This window comes from Bubalus bubalis, chromosome 11 (genome assembly GCF_019923935.1).
Source record: "Bubalus bubalis isolate 160015118507 breed Murrah chromosome 11, NDDB_SH_1, whole genome shotgun sequence".
Classification (NCBI taxonomy): Eukaryota; Metazoa; Chordata; class Mammalia; order Artiodactyla; family Bovidae; genus Bubalus; species Bubalus bubalis.
In genome coordinates, this window is record NC_059167.1 from 48013045 (window position 1) to 48027960 (window position 14916).

The window sequence follows — 14916 nt, forward strand, 5'->3', positions numbered from 1 at the left end:
TTCCTTTTTGGCCTTAAGATGTACAAAACAAGACCCAGAGCAATGAAGGCTGGGCATTTGCTGCAATCCCAGTTAGACTATGGTGGTTCTAGTCTTCTCAGTTTTACCTACTTTTATGTTAAATATTTACAGGTATTGGATTCCTTTAGGTTTAAATTTGTGGGCATCTTCTATATCCTTAAAAATGCTTTTTGGCTGAGATATAGGTACCATAGCTTTAGGTTTCATATACATTTGGCATATCTATCCTTTCTGGAGAGGCTAGAGGTTGGTTTTAACCTAACAACCTCTTTGCTAATTTTACTGTCTATTGAAACTAGTGATTAATTATTTCAATTTACTTCTGCCATATTACTCTGCTCCATACTTCAGTGGAGATTTTTCCTTGCTCCATTTTACTTTATGTAAGAGTACTTTATTTGGTAATGTAACCCCAGAAAACAACTGTAGTGGTGAAAAATGAGGACAGGTTCCAGGACAAAGATCTGTAAAGCTGGCTGCCACCAAGTGCCTGGATGCTCCATCCTGTGAGACCCTCACAGAACTCATCTCAAGACATACATCCAGTGGAAGAAGTGCAGAGCACTTCTTCACTGGCTTGCACTTCTTCACAGCCAAAAGTTCAGCCACAATTCAAACCCATAGGTTTGAATCCATAGGCACTTGGTCACTCTGTACAAATTCATTACCAAACCCCAATTCAGCCCCTCCCTCTGTTGTAGTCTAAAGTATCAAAGCCATCTCTTTATCAAGCAAACATCTCTCATCTTCCTGGTCAAGATACTCTTTTATTGCCTGGGCCATGTTCACCTGATTCTGTTGACTTAATAAATCCTATTCACATGTTAAATAAAAACATAATTCCCAGTTAAATAAGCATTTCAAATAAAGAAACTTTTAAGTATGCTGCATGTAATATTTGGATTCTACTTAAACAACCAACCCATTTATGGAAAACCAAACAGTATGAATACAAATAATCTGGAAAGCCAAACAATACAAATATAAAAAGTCCAAACCACTTGGAAGGTTTATCACCCATATAATGTTGTTGCTGTTTTAGACACTAAGTCATGTCTGATTCTCTTGCGACCCAATGGATTATAGCCAGCCAGGCTACTCTGTCCATGAAATTTCCTAAGCAACAATACTGGAGTGGGTTACCATTTCCTTCTCTAGGGGATCTTCTTGACCCAGGGATCAAACCCATGTCTCCTACACAGCAGGCGGATTTTCTACTGCTGAACCACCTTAACCAAACAAATTTCCCTGTCTGTCACAATGTATTTTTCATCAGTACTACCAATATTCTTTATTGTCTTTAAGATAAAGCTCTAATCCTTAGCGTGTTACACAAAGTATAACATGAATTGACCCCACCTTCATTCATTCCCCAGTATCATGTCTCACCTAATTGCATTCTTTTTTAGACTACATATAATCTCTAGGACAGATAGCCCACATACTGGATAGCCCTTCTGTTCCTACACAGTGCTCCCCAGAGCCAATATTTCCCTGGGCTAACTCCTGCCTGTCCCCACAAATTTAGCCTTTCTGCCAATTCTCAAACTTACTCTCTTCAGCTCAATTCCACCAAGTCTCATGTCACCCAAAAATCTGTTTAGTGTCAGAATCTGATAGTCAAATTCTACAGTTTGCTGAATATATTGTTCCTGACTTTCTAGCCAAAAGAAAAGTGCCCATAAATTATGCTTAAGTCCTATTACTGATAGAAATACAATTTCCTGAGGAAAACTGTCCCCTTAAATGTATTAGAGCCGCACTGAATGCTTTCACTACTGGCCTCCTATAAGAGATCATTGCCTTTGGACTATCCTGGTTTTGCTCTTTTTTTCTCTCCCATGACCGATCGACTTCTCTGCAGGATGAATGTTTTGGGTGAGGGTGGTAGTGAAAGGATGGTTTGGAATTAAGTGCCACTCATTCCTCTCCCCAGATTGCACTGAAAAAAGGATTACCAGCCTCTCATCATAAAAGTCAGTAGTTCACTGGGGCCAGCATGAACAGAATAAATCCAGAGCAACATAGAGCCCTCTGAAGGTGAGAATTTAACAAGGAGAGGAGATAGGTCAGCCATCCTTGAGCATTCCTTCATCACTTACTACCTTCCTAAAACCCCAAGATGGTTATATCACAATCCCCTCATATCCTAATTTCAATGTCTCTGAAGTTTAAAGGCAAAGCCTGACCTGGAGTGGTGGTAGTAGCTCACAGTGGTTTTGTGGTATCTGGGTCTCTCTGCCCTGACTCTCATCCATCTCTCCCCTCTTCTCTCCTTTGAATTCACAGGGAGGGAAGCAGGTTAGGACCTGGCCTTTGGTTCTTCTCCAATACACATGTTTATTCATTGCTCTTCAGTTGCTAAGTTGTGTCCGACTCTCTGCAACCACATGAACTGCAGCATGCCAGGCTTCCCTGTCCTTCACCATCTCCTGGAGTTTGCACAAGCTCATATCCATTGAGTCAGTGATGCCATGCAACCATCTCGTCCTCTGTCGTCCCCATCAAACCAGGGTTTCCTGTGTTGCAGGGGGGTTCTTTACCAGCTGAGCTACCAGGGAAGCCCTGATTATACATAGTAGCTAGTAGTAAGAGACCACAAGAGCACAAATGAAAAGCAACCTAAGATTGAAGATAACAAAACAAACTTTTAAGACACCAATGTATACCAGCTGAAACAAAATTATTTGAACTGATAGATTTTGAGCACCCTAATAAATATGTTTAAAATGATAAAGATATGAGAAAATTATTAAAATGTTTGTACTACCCAAAGAGATGTACGGATTCAATGCAGTTCTCATCAAAATCCCAGTGGAATTTTTTAAACAGAAATAAAGAAAACAATCCTAAAGTTACATATAGAACTAAAGAAGATTCTGAATAGCCAAAGCAACATGGAGGAACAAGAACAAGGCTGGAGATATCACACAGGTTAATACCAAAGGATATTACAAAATGACAGTAATCAAAACAGCATGGTATAAGCAAATAGACATATAAACAAATGGAACAGAAAGAAATCCCAGAAATAAACTCATGCATATATAGTAAATTGATCTTTGACAAGGGTTCCAAGAACACACAATAGGGAAAGAACAGTCTTTTCAACAAGTGGTGCTGGGGAAACTGGATTTCCACATGCCAAAGAAAGCGGTTAGACCTCTATCTTAGGCCATACATAAAAACTACCTCAAATTAATTAGATTCCAGTGTTATATTTAAATCTACAAAACTTCCACAAGAAAATATAGGGGGAAAGCTTCTAGACACTGATCTACATGAGTTATTTGATATGACACCAAAAATACAGATAAAAGAAAAAATTAAGACAAGTTGGACTGCAAAACTAAAAAAGCTTCTATATGGCAAAGAAAACCATCAGAGTGAAAGGCAGTATACAAAAGAAAATATTTGCAAACCACGTATCTGATAAGGGGTTAATATTCAAAATATGAGGAACTCTGATAACTCATTAGCAGAAAAATGAAATAAAACCAAAACCAACTTGATTTTCTTTTAGTCGGCAAAGGACTTGAATGGACCTTTCTCCAAAGACAATATACAAATGGTGAAAAGACACATGAAAAGATGCTTTACATTGGGGAAATGCAAATCACAACCACAATGAGATATTACTTCACACCTGTTAGCATGGCTACTGTCAAAAAAAAAAAAAAAAAAGAGGGGAAAGGATAAGTGCAGGCCAGAGAAGCTAGAAATTTTACACTGTTGGTTGGAATGCAAAACGGTGCAACCACTATGAAAAACAGTATGACAGTTCCTTGAGAAGATAACGTGGACCTACAAATCCCATTTTTGGGTATGCCACTGCTGCTGCTGCTGCTAAGTTGCTTCAGTTGTGTCCAACTCTGTGCGACCCCATAGACGGCAGCCCACCATGCTCCCCTGTCCCTGGGATTCTCCAGGCAAGAACACTAGAGTGGGTTGCCATTTCCTTCTCCAATGCATGAAAGGAAAAAGTGAAAGTGAAGTCGCTCAGTCGTGTCTGACTCTTCGTGACCCCATGGTCTGCAGCCTACCAGGCTCCTCCATCCATGGGATTTTCCAGGCAAGAGTACTGGAGTGGGGTGCCATTGCCTTCTTCAATTTTGGGGTATATAAGAATTCAAATCAAGATCCCCAAGAGATTGCTGCATTCCCACATTCATTACAGCATTCTTCACAATAACCAAGACATGGAAACCACCTAAATGTCCAATGACAAATGAGTAGTTTTTTAAAATGTGGTATATATACACAAGGGTGTATTATTCAGCCTTTAAAGGAAATCTAGCTTTATGTGACAACATCAGTGAACCTCAAGGCCATAAAGCTAAGTGAAATAAACCAGTCACAGAAATAAAAATATTGCATTATTCTAGTTGTGAGTCATCTAAAATAGTCAAACTCACAAAAACAGATACAATGGTGTTTTCCAGGGACTGCAGAGCAGGAAACATTGGGAATTGTTGCATAACAGGTATAAAGTTGCACTTTTTCAAGATAAGTTCTAGTGATCCTTTGTACATCATGCCTATATTTTATACTGTATTACACACTTAAAATTTAAGAGGGTAGTTCTCAGGAGTTTTATCACAATAAAAAAGTTTTGTGAGTGACAATAGATGAAATTTTTTAATCAAAATATTTGGAGAAACTATTATGGCAAAAGCGCAAGACTTAAAGTTGGAAGCTCAGATTGAAACACTCAGAACACAAGAAAATATGAGAAAGTTTTCAAAACAAAGCATATGGAAAATAAATGTGCCAACAACTGACTAATAGAAAAAAAAAATTCTCAAGAGGCAAAACTATTTCTGCTAAAATTTGACATCCATTCATGAATTCAAAAGAAAATATCAGCAATCCATGAATAAAGAATTTCCCGAGAGTATCTACAAAAAATCTGCAGAAAATATTGAGGAAGAAAATAATAAATAATCAAGAAAAACTATTCAAATGAGAATATTCAGTTAAGACTGTATTCAAAAATCTTCCTCTGCCCCTCTCACCCACTAAAAATCAATACCATTTCTCTAAACCTAAGATGACCATCTAGGAAACACAAGAATAATTTATTTTTAATAACAACAAATACAAAGTACCCAGGTTTCAGCTTTAAAAACCAAAGTCCTCTATGGAAAAAATTTTCAAAAATCTAATGAAAGACACAGAAGGTGTCTTTTAATAAACAGACAAAGATTTCTATAATCACAGGTGAGAGGTTTCATTATAAGATACTATTTTATCTCCCAGATTAATCAAATTTAATGTAACCCCAATCCAAACTCAAGCTGCATTCAAGGAACTGATTTCTAAATGTGTAGGAAAATAAAGATGCATGCAAACAGCTTTGAAAAAGAATAAGAAAATGTTATGTTATGCCACAGACATGAAAATATGCTATAAACATCAGTAAAAATGAGGATGGTGCTAGTACAAAAACAGAAATCATCTAATAGGATAAATAGCTGAGATACTCATTTACATATGGGAATTTATTATTTAATAAAAACAGTACCACAAATCAACAGTGAAAGGATAATTTACAGAGAGCTGGGAAAGCTGGTTCATGCCTTGAGAAAAAATAAAATGCATTCCTACTTAGTTCAAAAGGGTAGACTCCAAATGCAATAAGGACCTAAACATATTCATGTAACCTACAAAGTCAACAAAATATAGAAGGATATCCTCAACATAAAGACCAGGAAGAATTTCTTACACCAACAGAAACAGACCACAAGGCAAAAAAAATCAAGCTGAATTTGTACCAAAATTAAATTTTTCTGTACAAAGACACCATGGAAAGAACTGAACAGATGACAAATGTGAAGGAGATACCACCGATATGCATACTTAACAAGGGCCTAACTAAAAATGAAGAAATTCCTATAAATCACTATGATAAGAAGCCCAATGGGAAAAAATGGGCAAAGGATATTAAAGGATATCAACAAAGAACCAACCCCAAAAGCTAATAAGCCTGTGGAAAGAATTGTATACCTATTAGTAATCAGAAAAATGCAAATTAGAATAATGCAGTATCATTTTATGCCTAATAAACTGCAGAAAAATTTGCTAGAGAATGCCAAGTGTTCCTGGCAAGTGTACAGATTGATCTCTAGAAGGTCTGCATCAATCTGGAAGCACTTAATCAGGTGAACTAATTACATACTCTTTGACCTAAAATTCCATACCTGAACTATAATCACAAAAATTCCCACACAGATCATCAGGGAGCATGTGTGAAGGTGTTTATTGCAGTTCTGTTGGTGATAGGATGGAGATACAGCTGTCTCCTTGGTTCTACAATGGGAAAATGGATACACAATATGATAGTTAAACCACAGTGCACCATGAAGTAGTTAAGAAGTAGTAGACTAGATGTACACACAATCACAAAGATAGGTCACAAAAAAAAATGGGTTAAGGAATACACAAAATATAAAAATATTGTAAGTTTAAAATATGTAAGATAAAAGATGAAGTCTGGAATTTGCTTCACAATAATCTGGGTAGGGTGGGGATAAGTGGTTAAGGTAGGGGAAAAAATTATAGATAAAATAATCTGGGCCATCAGTTTATTATTATTGACACATTATAATTTTCTTTCTACTTTTGCATACTTAACATGTTGTATCATTATTAAATGTATAAAAAACTCAAATCTTACCCCAGAAAGAGAATATATGTAAAATGCACCAGAATAATTGCTTGAGGGAGTAGAAGAAAGGAACAGTAAAGAAAATATAAAAGGAAAAATAAGAGGCCTTATGTTGGCCAGTGAAAATACAAGTATAATACTTATTGTTAACTGGTATACTGCTATTAATTTTTCACTTCAGAGAAGCTTCTCTGTCTGTGGCAGTGAAAGGCAATGGCTGTATGCACCATTAATTGGTAGTCATTGCTTTCATTTCTCAAAGCAAACTAAGATGAAACAGTGTTCCTTAACCCAAACATTTATTCAATACCATGACCCTCCCTGTAACTAGACTATTTTTCAAATGCCTCCTTTGGCGTTTATTTCACTACCGAGTTACTATCACTGTTTACTCCTTACTTATTTCCAAGTAAATGGTTCATTCTTTCCCTCCCATCATGATTCTCAGACCTGAATATTAAATATTGACCCTCTCTTCCTATGAAACTCATCTTTTGCATATTTAGGAACACCACACACAGCCAACTGGAACAATACTAGAATAAGAGCAAAAAGAACTATTTATTAAAATGAAAGGGTGACTACTTTTATTTAATTTATTTTTAATAATGCTAGATCTTTCAGTCTCCATATTAGATATGTGCTACTCTGGGAAATAAATTGAACAGGTAAATTGCATGTGCAATTGGGCCCATTGGATTCAAAAACCAACCTCAATAGTATACTCCAGTAGATGACTTTGTTTCTCCATGACTTACAAGTAGAAAACTAGAGTAACAACACAGCAGTTATTCTGGACCTCCAATCAAATAGGCCCCAAAAGAAAGAAAAGGTGGAGGCGATGAAATGTTCTCAAATGTTAGCTTATATCAGAATCACCAGGTGATATTGTTACATCATATGGCACGGCACCACTTCCAAAGTTTCTGATTCAGTACACGTGGGTTAAGACCCCAAGAAACATGGTTCCAGCAAGTTTCCAGGTGCTGTTGATGACAGTGGTGGCAGTATTCCAAGGCTAAGGTTTTCCATCAACCCCGCACATGTCCAGGCCCAAACCCTTGACCACTAGAGCATATTGCCTACCATACTCACCTGATTTTGCTTAAAGCATTTCTCCAAACTACCAAAAACATGTTTACTTTGTATGCATATGTATGAGAAAAGTCTTGGGGCAGGTTCACCAGGATAATACTTCACTTAAAAGAAATTCAGTTCTGTCAGTTCAGTCGCTCAGTCATGTCTGACTCTTTTGTGACCCCATGAACTGCAGTATGCCAGGCTTTCCTGTCCATCACCAATTCCCGGAGTTTACCCAAACACATATCCATCATGTCGGTGATGCCATCCAACCATCTCGTCCTCTGTCTTCCCCTTCTCCTCCCACCTTCAATCTTTCCCAGCATCAGGGTCTTTTCCAATCAATCAACTCTTCGCATCAGGTGGCCAAATCATTGAATCTTCAGCATCAGTCCTTCCAATGAATATTCAGGACTCGTTTCCTTTAGGATGGACTGGTTGGATCTCCTTGCAGTCCAAGGGACTCTCGAGAGTCTTCTCCAACACTACACTTCAAAAGCATCAATTCTTCGGTGCTCAGCTTTCTTCACAGTCCAACTCTCACATCCATACATGACTACTGGAAAAACCATAGCCTTGACTATACAGACCTTTGTTAGCAAAGCAATGTCTCTGCTTTTTAATATGCTCTCTAGGTTGGTCATAACTTTTCTTCCAAGAAGAAAGTGTCTTTTAATTTCATGGCTGCAGTCACAATTTGCAGTGATTTTGGAGCCCAAAAAAATAAAGTCTGTCACTGTTTTCACTGTTTCCCCATCCATTTGACATGAAGTGATGGGAACAGATGCCATGATCTTAGTTTTCTGAATGTTGAGTTTTAAGCCAACTTCTTCACTCTCCTCTTTCACTTTCATCAAGAGCCTCTCTAGTTCTTCTTCACTTTCTGCCATAAGGGTAGTGTCATCTGCATATCTGAGGTTATTGATATTTCTCCAGGCAATCTTGATTCCAGCTTGTGCTTCATCCAGCCCAGCATTTCTCATAATGTACTCTGCATATAAGTTAAATAAGCAGGGTGACAATATACAGCCTTGATGTACTCCTTTCCCTGTTTGGAACCAGTCTATTGCTCTATGTCCAGTTCTAACTGTTGCTTCTTGACCTGCATACAGATTTCTCTAGAGGCAGGTCAGGTGGCCTGGTATTACCATGTCTTTAAGAATTTTCCACAGTTTGTTGTGATCCACACAGTCAAAGGCTTTGGCATAGTCAATAAAGCAGAAATAGATGTTTTTCTGGAACTCTCTGGCTTTTTTGATGATCCAATGGATGTTGGAAATTTGACCTCTGATTCCTCTGCCTTTTCTAAATCCAGCTTGAACATTTGGAAGTTCATGTTTTAAGTACTGTTGAAGCCTGGCTTGGAGAATTTTGAGCATTACTATGCTAGTGTGTGAAAGTGAAAGTCGCTCAGTTGTATCCAACTCTTTGTGATCCCATGGACTATACAGTCCATGGAATTCTCCAGGCTAGAATACTAGAGTGGGTAACCTTCCCCTTCTTCAGGGTATCTTTCCAACCCAAGGATCAAATCCAGGTCTCCCACATTGCAGGCAGATTCTTTACCAGCTGAGCCACAAGGGAAGCCTAAGAATACTGGAGTGGGTGCCCTATCCCTTCTCCAGCAGCTCTTCCCAACCCAGGAATTGAACCAGGGTCTTCTGCATTGCAGGCAGATTCTTTACCAACTGAGCTATCAGGGAAGCCCCTGCTAGTGTGTGAGATGAGTGCAATTGTTCTGTAGTTTGAACCTTCGTTGGAATTGCCTTTCTTTGGGATTGAAATGAAAACTGATCTTTCCCAGTCCTGTAGCCACTGCTGAGTTTTCCAAATTTGCTGGCATATTGAGTGCAACAATTTCACAGCATCATCTTTAGGATTTGAAATAGCTGAACTGGAATTTCATCACATCCACTAGCTTTTGGAGAAGGACAGGGCAACCCATGCCGGTACTCTTACCTGGAAAATCCCATGGATGGAGGGGCCTGGTAGGCTGCAGTCCATGGGGTCGTGAAGAGTCGGACATGACTGAGTGACTTCACTTTCACTTTTCAATTTCATGCATTGGAGCAGGAAATGGCAACCCACTCCAGTGTTCTTGCCTGGAGAATCCCAGGGACAGAGGAGCCTAGTGGGCTGCCGTCTATGGGGTCGCACACAGTCGGACATGACTAAAGTGACTTAGCAGCAGCAGTGCAGCCACTAGCTTTGTTCCTACTGATGCCTCCTGATGCCCACTTGACTTTGCATTCCAGGATGTCTGGCTCTAAGTGAGTGATCACATGATCATGATTATCTGGGTCATGAAGATCTCTTTTGTATAGCTCTTCTGTGTATTCTTGCCACCTCTTAATACCTTCTGCTTCTGTTAGGGCCATACCATTTCTGTCCTTTATTGTGCCCATCTGTACATGAAAATTCCCTTGGTATCTCTAATTTTCTTGAAGAGATCTCTAGTCTTTCCCATTCTATTGTTTTCCTCTACTTTTTTGTACTGATCACTGAGGAAGGCTTTCTTATCTCTCCTTGCTATTCTTTGGAACTCTGCATTCAAATAGGTATATCTTTCCTTTTCTCCTTTGCCTTTTTCTTCTCTTCTTTTCATAGCTATTCGTAAGGCCTCTCAGACAACCATTTTGCCTTTTTGCATTTCTTTTTCTTGGGGATGGTCTTGATCACTGCCTCTAGTACAGTGTCACAAACCTCCATCCATAGTTCTTCAGGAACTCGATCAGATCTAATCCTTGAATCTATTTGTCACTTCTACTGTATAATTGTAAGGGATTTGATTTAGGTCATACCTGAATTGTCTATGGTTTTCCCTACTTTCTTCAAATTCAGTCTGATTTGAGCCACAGTCAGTTCCTGGTCTTGTTTTTGCCTGTATAGAACTTCTCCATCTTTGTCTGCAAAGAATATAATCAATCTGATTTCGGTGTTGACCATCTGATGATGTCCATGTATAGAGTCTTCTCTTGTGTTGTTGGAAGAGGGTGTTTGCTATGACCAGTGTGTCCTCTTGTCAAAACTCTATTACCCTTTGCCCTGCTTCATTCTGTACTCCAAAGCCAAATTTGCCTGTTACTCCAACTATTTCTTGACTTCCTACTTTTGCATTCCAGTCAATTTGACTTCTGGCAATTTGATCTCTGGTTCCTCTGCCTTTTCTAAATCCAGCTTGAACATCTGGAAATTCAAGTTTTTGAAAAGTTCCTACTTTTGCATTCCACATAATGAAAAGGACATCTTTTCTGGTGTTAGTTCTAGAAGGTCTGGTAGGTCTTCATAGAACTGTTCAACTTCAGCTTCTTCAGCATTACTGGTTGGGGCATAGACTTGGATTACCGCGATATTGAATGGTTTGCCTTGGAAACGAACAGATATGATTCTGTGATTTTTGAGATTGCATCCAAGTACTGCATTTTGGACTCTTGTTGTCTATGATGGCTACTCCATTTCTTCTAAGGGATTCTTGCCCACAGTAGTAGATATAATGGTCATCTGAGTTAAATTCATCTCCAGTCCATTTTAGTTCACTGATTCCTAAAATGTCAGTGTTCACTCTTGCCATCTCCTGTTTGACCACTTCCAATTTGCCTTGATTCATGGACCTAACATTCCAGGTTGCTATGCAATATTGCTCTTTATAGCATCAGACTTTTTACTTCCATCACCAGTCACATCCACAACTGGGTGTTGTTTTTGCTTTTGCTCCATCTCTTCATTCTTTCCGGAGTTAGTTCTCCACTGATATCCAGTAGCATATTGGGCACCTACTGACCTGGTGACCTCATCTTTCAGTGTCCTATCTTTTTGCCTTTTCACACTGTCCCTGGGGTTCTCAAGGCAAGAATACTGAAGTGGTTTTCCATTCCCTTCTCCAGTGGACCACATTTTGTCAGAACTCATTTTGTCAGAATTCTCCACCATTATCCGTCTGTCTTGGGTGGCCCTACATAGCATGGCTCATAGCTTCATTCAGCTAGACAAGTCTGTAGTCCATGTAATCAGATTGGTTAGTTTTCTATGATTGTGGTTTTCAGTCTGTCTGCCCTCTGATGGAGAAGGATAAGAGGCTTATGGAAGCTTCCTGATGGGAAAGGCTGACTGAGGAGGAAACCGGATCTTGTTCTAATGAGCAGGGCCATGCTCAGTAAATCTTCAACCCAATTTTATGTTGAAGGGTGGGGCTGTGTTCCCTTGTTGTTATTTGACCTGAGGCCAAACTATGGTGGAGGTAATGAAGATAAGGGTGACCTCCTTCAAAAGGTCCCATGCATGCACTGCTACACTCAGTGCCCCCAACCCTGCAGCAGGCCACCACTGACCCACGCCTCTGCTGAAGACTCCTGGACACTCATGGGCAACTCTGGGTCAGTCTCTGGGGTTCACTGCTCCCTTCTCCTGGGTCCTAGTGGGCACAAGGTTCTGTTTGTGCCCTCCAAGAGTCTGTTTCCTCAGTCCTGTGTAAGTTCTGGTGGCTCTATGGTGGGGTTAATGGTGACCTCCTCCAAGAGGGCTTAAGCCATACCCAAGTCTGCTGCACCCACAGCCCCTGCCCTGCAGCAGGCCACTGCTGACCCGTACCTCTCAGGAGACACTCAAACACAGTTCTGTCTCAGTGTCTGTGAGGTCTCTGCGTCCTTGTGCGCACAAGCTGTTTGAGCCCTCTGTGCATCTCTGGTGGGCATGGGGTTTGATTCTAAAAGGGATTTCGCCCCTGATACCATCTTGCTGGGGCGTCTCCTTGCCCTTGGATGTGGGGTATCGCCTCAAAGTTGCTCCAGCTGCCACTCCAGTGCCACGCCTAAAAGAAACTGGGTCTCTAGAAATTTCAAGCTGCCCAAATACTGTGCCAAACACAATTCATTCTTGTCCACAAATGCTTATTAGGGACTAACCACGTGACCAAGGATTGCACTAAGCATTGTTTTGTGCACTGCATAAAACAGACAATCTCTCCTTCCCAGAGCTTGCCCTGAACTCCCATAATACAAGTCCCAGCCGGGTCTCTACTAGTCCATATAGTGCTTTCCTGTGAAGTATAAAAAAAATCCCCACCCAGGAAGTGGTGCATAGGCTACATTTAAACTCCTCCTACACCCTGGGTTGGTCCCTTTTACAGTATAGGACCTGTATAAACAGTCACCCAGAGACTTGTTTATACAAAGCCCTTATGTTTAAACGTTGTCTTGTTTATTTCTATTTAATATGCAGTTCTCAAACTCAATTATAGGTTGTCAAATCCCACAGCATATTTCAAGGTTTTAGAGACCTTTACAAGGTTGAAGGGAAACTCAGGTACAAAGCTTGGACAATCATACTCCTCTATCCATGGGATTACTCCTCTATCCATCGTGATTACTCTGTAGCAGATTCATGTTTGTATTTTGCCTCTTCATCACTGGTTTTCTCCTCTCCCCACCCTTACAGGAAATATACTGTATTTAACAGTAATTATATGCATGTATCATTTTAATGTATGTGTATAGAAAATGTACAAACCTGTATTTCTTTAAATATAATGCATTCATGTTATTTTAAGGTCAATGTGCTTTTAATTTCCTACACTTACATTATGCTGTGGGCTTAGCCCTACTTATGTTTTTCACTCAATGCTAAATTTTTTAATTCTAATAATACAGTTAATGTACATCTAATTCATTACTTCTAGCTGCAGCAAAGTATTCCATGGAGTATACCCACCATATTTTGTTTTTCCATTCCCCAAGTGATGAACACTGAGTTTACCACCAATGCCCCCAATTACTTCCAACAATGTTATAATGAAAATTCTGATACACATCTCTTAGTGGACTATTTCAGGATGAAATAATTACAAAGTGAGAAGTGATGGTGGGAAACAGGTGGAAAAGACAAGAAAATTCACAACCTAGGCAGAAAATAAATTTTCAATGATTTTAGAATAAGTGTTGCTGGAGTTACCTTTTTATGGGAAGCAAAGGAAAGGCAATAAAAATTTCTTCAAGGACTGATAAATGCTTCATCACAGATGTGCTCTAATAACCACTCATAAAGAATAAACCAGAAGTATTAGAGTTCAGGGCAAGTCACTTAATGAGAAGAATTAATTTATAAATTTAGAAAAGTGGTCATGGTAACCTAGCAAGGATTATTTTAGTATCAGCTGTGTAAGGGGAAAAAAAGCACTATTCCACTTCCTATAAGGACACTGCCCAACTGCTCCATAGGTCATAAACTTCTCACTCTGGAATAGTTCAGGAATGTTAGAAGAAAAACTGTTTTTATTACTTAGAAAAACAGAATCAATAATTGTTGTTACCAACGGTTCTTAGTGCTTGCTGCCTCACTTCAAAATCACCTATGAAAAATTCCATTGCCAGGGCTCCATGCTGGACTACTCAGCTCAGATTCTCTAAAAGTGAATTCAAGAGTGGTATATTTTTAAAAAGTGAATTCAAGGGTGGTATGTTTTTAAACTGTTCATATAACCCACATGTGCTGATAGGATCGGTAAAAATCACTGAACCAACCACTTGAAGTTACAAATACTCAGTTTTCAAATCAGGATATCAACAGCAAGTAAGAGAAAACATTGCTTCAAACTGGCCTAAGTAATAAGGGAATTTATCAGCTCACCCAGCCACAAGTTCATAATGCAGACTCCTGTGAAGACACACCCAGGGCACAGCTACACATCTCCAAAGTTCTGCCACTCCTGCTCTAACGGACGCCTTCCTCCTCAGGCTGGTAACAAGATGGCTTACAGCCACCTCAATGCCACACATCCCAACATAGCCAGTAACTGTTGCTTCTGGGGGGAGGGAAAAAAAACCGTTCCTAGCAATCCCCAATGCATATATACTCATGGCTAATTGTACGAGCTGATAATAGTAACTGAATTATCAAGACCAGCTGAGACTGATCATTCTCAAATGTGAGTGTGCATTAGAATCACCTGGGAAGCTAGTTGATTCAGATCACTGCCCTCCTCCCAAGGTTTCTTTCTTAGTTCTTCTAGGGTTGTTGTCGGAGAAGGCAAGGCACCCCACTCCAGTACTCTTGCTTGGAAAATCCCATGGATGGAGGAGCCTGGTAGGCTGCAGTCCATGGGGTCGCTGAGTCAGACATGACTGAGTGACTTCACTTTCACTTTTCACTTTCAT

At 39.6% G+C, this 14916-nt stretch overlaps 1 long non-coding RNA gene across 7 annotated transcripts in view; it reads right to left on the reverse strand.

The window, feature by feature from the left end:
* Positions 1–14608, reverse strand: part of LOC123464679 — a 419653-nt gene extending 405045 nt beyond the window's left edge. For 4 of the 7 annotated variants that reach the window (XR_006639736.1, XR_006639734.1, XR_006639737.1 and 1 more), the window contains exon 1: positions 14390–14608. This is a non-coding gene — a long non-coding RNA (uncharacterized LOC123464679). The remainder of the gene's footprint in view (positions 1–14389) is intronic. The other 3 variants (XR_006639733.1, XR_006639732.1, XR_006639731.1) reach the window with 1 other exon arrangement.
* Positions 14609–14916: the final 308 nt, after the last annotated feature.